The following is a 4,777-nucleotide window of genomic DNA, read 5'->3' on the forward strand; positions in this document are numbered from 1 at the left end:
AACATAATGACAGGAATTTAAATGGCAATTAAGAACAAGAATATAGAAATAAAATGGAAGTAAATAACTGAAACTTAAATTGCAAGAAACTTAAATAACATCAAAGATAAATGGCAAGGAACTAAAGGGTGCAGAAATTTAAAGAACATAAGGTAAATGGCAAAAAGTAGATGAACGGAATGTAAATAACAAGAGTAGTAAATAGACAGAATGTAGAAAGGGATTGGAAAATGGGTAATCAAATAACTGGAGCAAGAGAAATGAGAATTAATGATAGAGAGGATCATTAGGGATTAGAGATGTTAGTTTTCATGAATTGATGTTAGTCAAATCCTTCTCAATCATGGGTATAGATCTATGGCAAGTGGGTGATTGAATCCCAATCTCTTGGTGATTCAATCTCTCTCAACGTAACCAACTGCCACTCTCGTGATCTAATTGTTCATGAGAAGAGATGAAGCTCAATTTTAATCCAGCCACACAATTTCCAAAATCTCAACCAAGGAGAGTTACATCTCACATACTAACCAAGGTATATTGATTGAGGAAATCATGAAAGGATGAACTCTAAACTGAATTATGTGGCTCATTCATCAAATTCACCACATAATTCATATAGATTAACCCCTCTCTCGATGGTGGTTGAATCTTTGAAGAACAAGAGTTCCCTCTTTAGATCAACCACTAAAATTGAGAAAGAGAAGATGGGTTCACCAATTCATTCCAACCAACAGAGCTCCTCCCCCTAATGAAAGTGGGGTTTAGTGAGTCATTGCTCCAATTTCAACAACAATTGCCATGAACAAAAGTTAAACTAAATTGCAAAGAAATATGAAGAAGAATAAGTAAATGCTTGAAGATTAAGAAAATGAAGAAGAGAAGTTCCAAGATGAACCAAAATTAGCTCTCTGGGTCTTCTCTCGGAAGTACCAAAAGAGTTTCCAAATACAAGTGCTAAAAAAAATGACTAAGTGTAAAAAGTAAAGTAAAAGTGTAAAAGTCCAAAAGTCCCTTCAAAGTACAAACTCAATCTCTATTTATACTAGTCCTAAAGATCTTCAAGTGGGTTAGCAAGATGGGCTTCCTCTTTGTTGAATTCTTGGCTCAATTGATGAAGTTTCTGGCCTTTGTGAGGAATAGGGGAAGTAGAGCAATTTGGCACCAATTCTGGCCCATTGAGGGCGTTATTGGCACTAACTCCAGGCCAAATGCACGTTGGCAACGTGCAGGACAATTTCCTGGGTATGAAGTATGAAACTTGGGCATTGCTAGCCCAAGTTGTTGCCAACAACTTGCTTTTCCTCTTCTTGGCCTTACTTTCATGCTAAATGTAGCCCAGAATTTGAGTGTCAACCTTCAGCTTCAATATGGACTATTATACATCATTGGAAAGCTCTTGATGTCTATTTTCTAATGCCACTGGAATCACCCCAATTGGACTTTCCTAGCTCAAGTTATGGTTCCTCAAAGAAGGTAAGGTCAAGCTGCCAAGTTGTTGCCAAGTTGTTGTGAATAACGCACCCTCAACCCCAAGTTGGCAACGTGCCCGTGCATCACTCTCCCAAGGCAAGGACTTGGGGCTGGGGTTGTTGCAAAACACGCCCCCCTTGTGGCACGTTGGCAACGTGCTCGACCCACACCCCAAGGCCAATCTCTAGCTTTCTTGAATTTCACTTCATGTTCTTGTTTTTAGGGCCTAAAGATGACTCTGGTTTGGCTCCAATCTTGTGCTCCACCATGGACTATTATATATGGTTGGAAAGCTCTGAATGTTAGCTTTCCAACGCAACTGGAAGTACTCAATTTGGATCTCTGTAGCTCAAGATATCTTCCATTGAAGTGGACATGCTCAGGCTGCCTTGTTTTGGTAAGTTGGCGTTGGCAACGCCCATCTAGCGTTGGCAACGTGAGTGGTGCGGCATTTGGGCGTTTGGAACGCGGTTGGTGCGCCATTGGGCGTTTGGCACCCTGGTTGGTGCGCCAATGGGCGTTTAGCAGCCTGGTTGGTGCGCCATTACTTGGTGCCTAGCCAAGCTTTCTTGTGTGGCGTTGGCAACGCCATTCTTGAGTTGGCAACGCCAGCTCTTTTTCTTCCAGGGCTCCATTTGTTGCTTGGTTGTGTGGCGTTGGCAACGCCCATCTTGAGTTGGCAACGCCAGCTCCTTTTCTTCCAGGGCCAAGCTTGATTGTTTGGCGTTGTTAGCCTGCGTTGTCCTCAAAAACGCCCCTCATCTCTAGGCTGGCAACGTGCTCGAGGCTCCAAATTAGCTCTCTAAGATTGCTTGGGTGGACGTTGGCAACGTGGTTCTAGAGTTGGCAACGCCAGCTCTTCCTCCAGGGCCAAGTTCCTTGCTTGTGTCTTGTGTGTGGCGTTGGCAACTTGGTTCTAGAGTTGGCAACGCCAACCTTGCTTCCAGGGCCAAGTTTGCTTGCTTGTGGCTTGTGTGTGGCGTTGGCAACTTGGTTCTAGAGTTGGCAACGCCAACCTTGCTTCCAGGGCCAAGTTTGCTTGCTTGTGGCTTGTGTGTGGCGTTGGCAACTTGGTTCTAGAGTTGGCAACGCCAACCTTGCTTCCAGGGCCAAGTTTGCTTGCTTGTGGCTTGTGTGTGGCGTTGGCAACGCCAATCCCAAGTTGGCAACGCCAACTTCTTGCCTTGGTTGCCTCCAGGGCCAAGCTTGCTTTGTGTTGTGGAGTTGGCAACGCCAATCCCAAGTTGGCAACGCCAACTTCTTGCCTTGGTTGCCTCCAGGGCCAAGCTTGCCTTGTGTTGTGGAGTTGGCAACGCCAATCCCAAGTTGGCAACGCCAACTTCTTGCCTTGGTTGCCTCCAGGGCCAAGCTTGCCTTGTGTTGTGGAGTTGGCAACGCCAATCCCAAGTTGGCAACGCCAACTTCTTGCCCAGCTTGCATCATTCTTGCTTCCATGCTTCCTTGTTTCATCACCTATCATCAACAAGGTAAATAGCTTCAAAGTCTTACCAATTCAAGCAATAAATTTCATGAGATTCATTCATACTCATTCATATATGCATTCCTTAAATCATTTGCATGAATTTGGCTAGAATTAACATGTTCCTTGATATCATCATGCATGGAAACAAAACTCATAAAAGGACTTGTTTATTAAGAGAAAATGAGTGAATTTAAGCTAAAACTAACTAAACTAACTAACTAGTAAAGCAAATATGCACTTGCATCAGTGTACAAACTAACGCTCTTCCCGTTTGCTCTGAGGGACGGAGCAAAGCTATGGCTAGATTTTCAACCTAAAGAGAGTTTGGATACTTGGAACAAGGTTGTTACTGAGTTTCTTACTAAAATTTTCCCACCAAATAAGCTGACTAAGCTTAGGGTGGAGGTTCAGACCTTCAGGCAGAAGGATGGTAAAACTCTTTATGAAGCTTGGGAGAGATACAAGCTACTGACTAGGCAATGCCCTCCGGACATGTTCTCCAAATGGACACAACTAGATATCTTCTATGAAAGTTTGGGTGAAATGTCCAAGATGTGCTTAGATAATTCTGCAGGAGGCTCATTGCACAACAAGAAGACACCGGAGGAGACTATTGAGCTTATTGAATTGGTTACTAGCAACCAATACTTATACTCATCTAACAAGAATCCTGTGAACTCTGAGACCTCTCAGAAGAGAAGCATATTGGAAGTGAAAGTTGTTAATTCTCTTCTTGCTCAGAATAAGCTTATGTCTCAGCAAATAAATCTACTTACTCAGCAGATGGGTGGCATGCAAGTCTCAGCTATCAACACCTAAAATCCACCTCAAGAGGCCTCTTATGACATGACAAGTAATTTTGTGCAGAATGATAATTATGATCATGCTCAATTCTCTTTTGAACAGGTCAATTACATAGCGAGTACTCCTAGAAATTCCAATAATGATCCATATTCTCAGACCTACAATCAAGGGTGGAGAAATCACCCAAATTTTGGGTGGAGAGACTAACCTCAAAGACCTCAGAACTTCAACAATAATTCTCAGGGTGGCTTCCAATAGAACAATTACAATAACCGCCAATTTCAATCTCATCAACAACAACCACCTCCACAGGAAAATTCTAAATCCCAAGAAGATTCTAATTGGGAAATGATGAGGAGTTTTGTGCAGAAAATCAGAGCATCAATCAAGGATTTGGAGATTCAGATGGGTCAAATAGCCACCAGAGTTAATGAAATTGATCAGAAGACCACTAATAGCCTTCCTGATAACATAATTCCAAATCCAAGAGAGGAATGCAAGGCTATCACCTTGATAAATGGACAAGTGGCAAGTATGGAAGCACAAGTTAGTAAGGAGCCCGTTGAAAAAGAAGCTCCATAGGAGAAGAATGAAGTAGAGCACGCCCCTCCAAAGCATGTGGACAACCCATTCCCAGACTCTCTTGACATTTATCCTACATTGCCAAAGGCTCCTGAGTACAAGCCTAAGATGCCATATCCTCAGAGATTTCAAAAGGAGACCAAGGACAAGCAATTTTCAAGGTTCTTGGAAGTCTTCAGAAAGTTGCAAATCAATATTCCTTTTGCTGAGGTTTTGGAGCAAATGCCTATTTATGTCAAGTTCATGAAGGAGCTGTTGTCAAAGAAGAAGCGTTTAAAGGGAGATAAGACAGTAGTCCTAACTAAGGAATGTAGTGCCATAATTCAGAATGACTTACCAAAGAAGATGCTAGATCCAGGGAGCTTTCAAATTCCATGCACCATTTGGAGCACAACCTTTGAGAAAGCCCTATGTGATCTGGGAGCAAGCATAAATCTA

Source organism: Arachis hypogaea, chromosome 6, assembly GCF_003086295.3.
Source record: "Arachis hypogaea cultivar Tifrunner chromosome 6, arahy.Tifrunner.gnm2.J5K5, whole genome shotgun sequence".
In the NCBI taxonomy this organism is placed as follows: domain Eukaryota; kingdom Viridiplantae; phylum Streptophyta; class Magnoliopsida; order Fabales; family Fabaceae; genus Arachis; species Arachis hypogaea.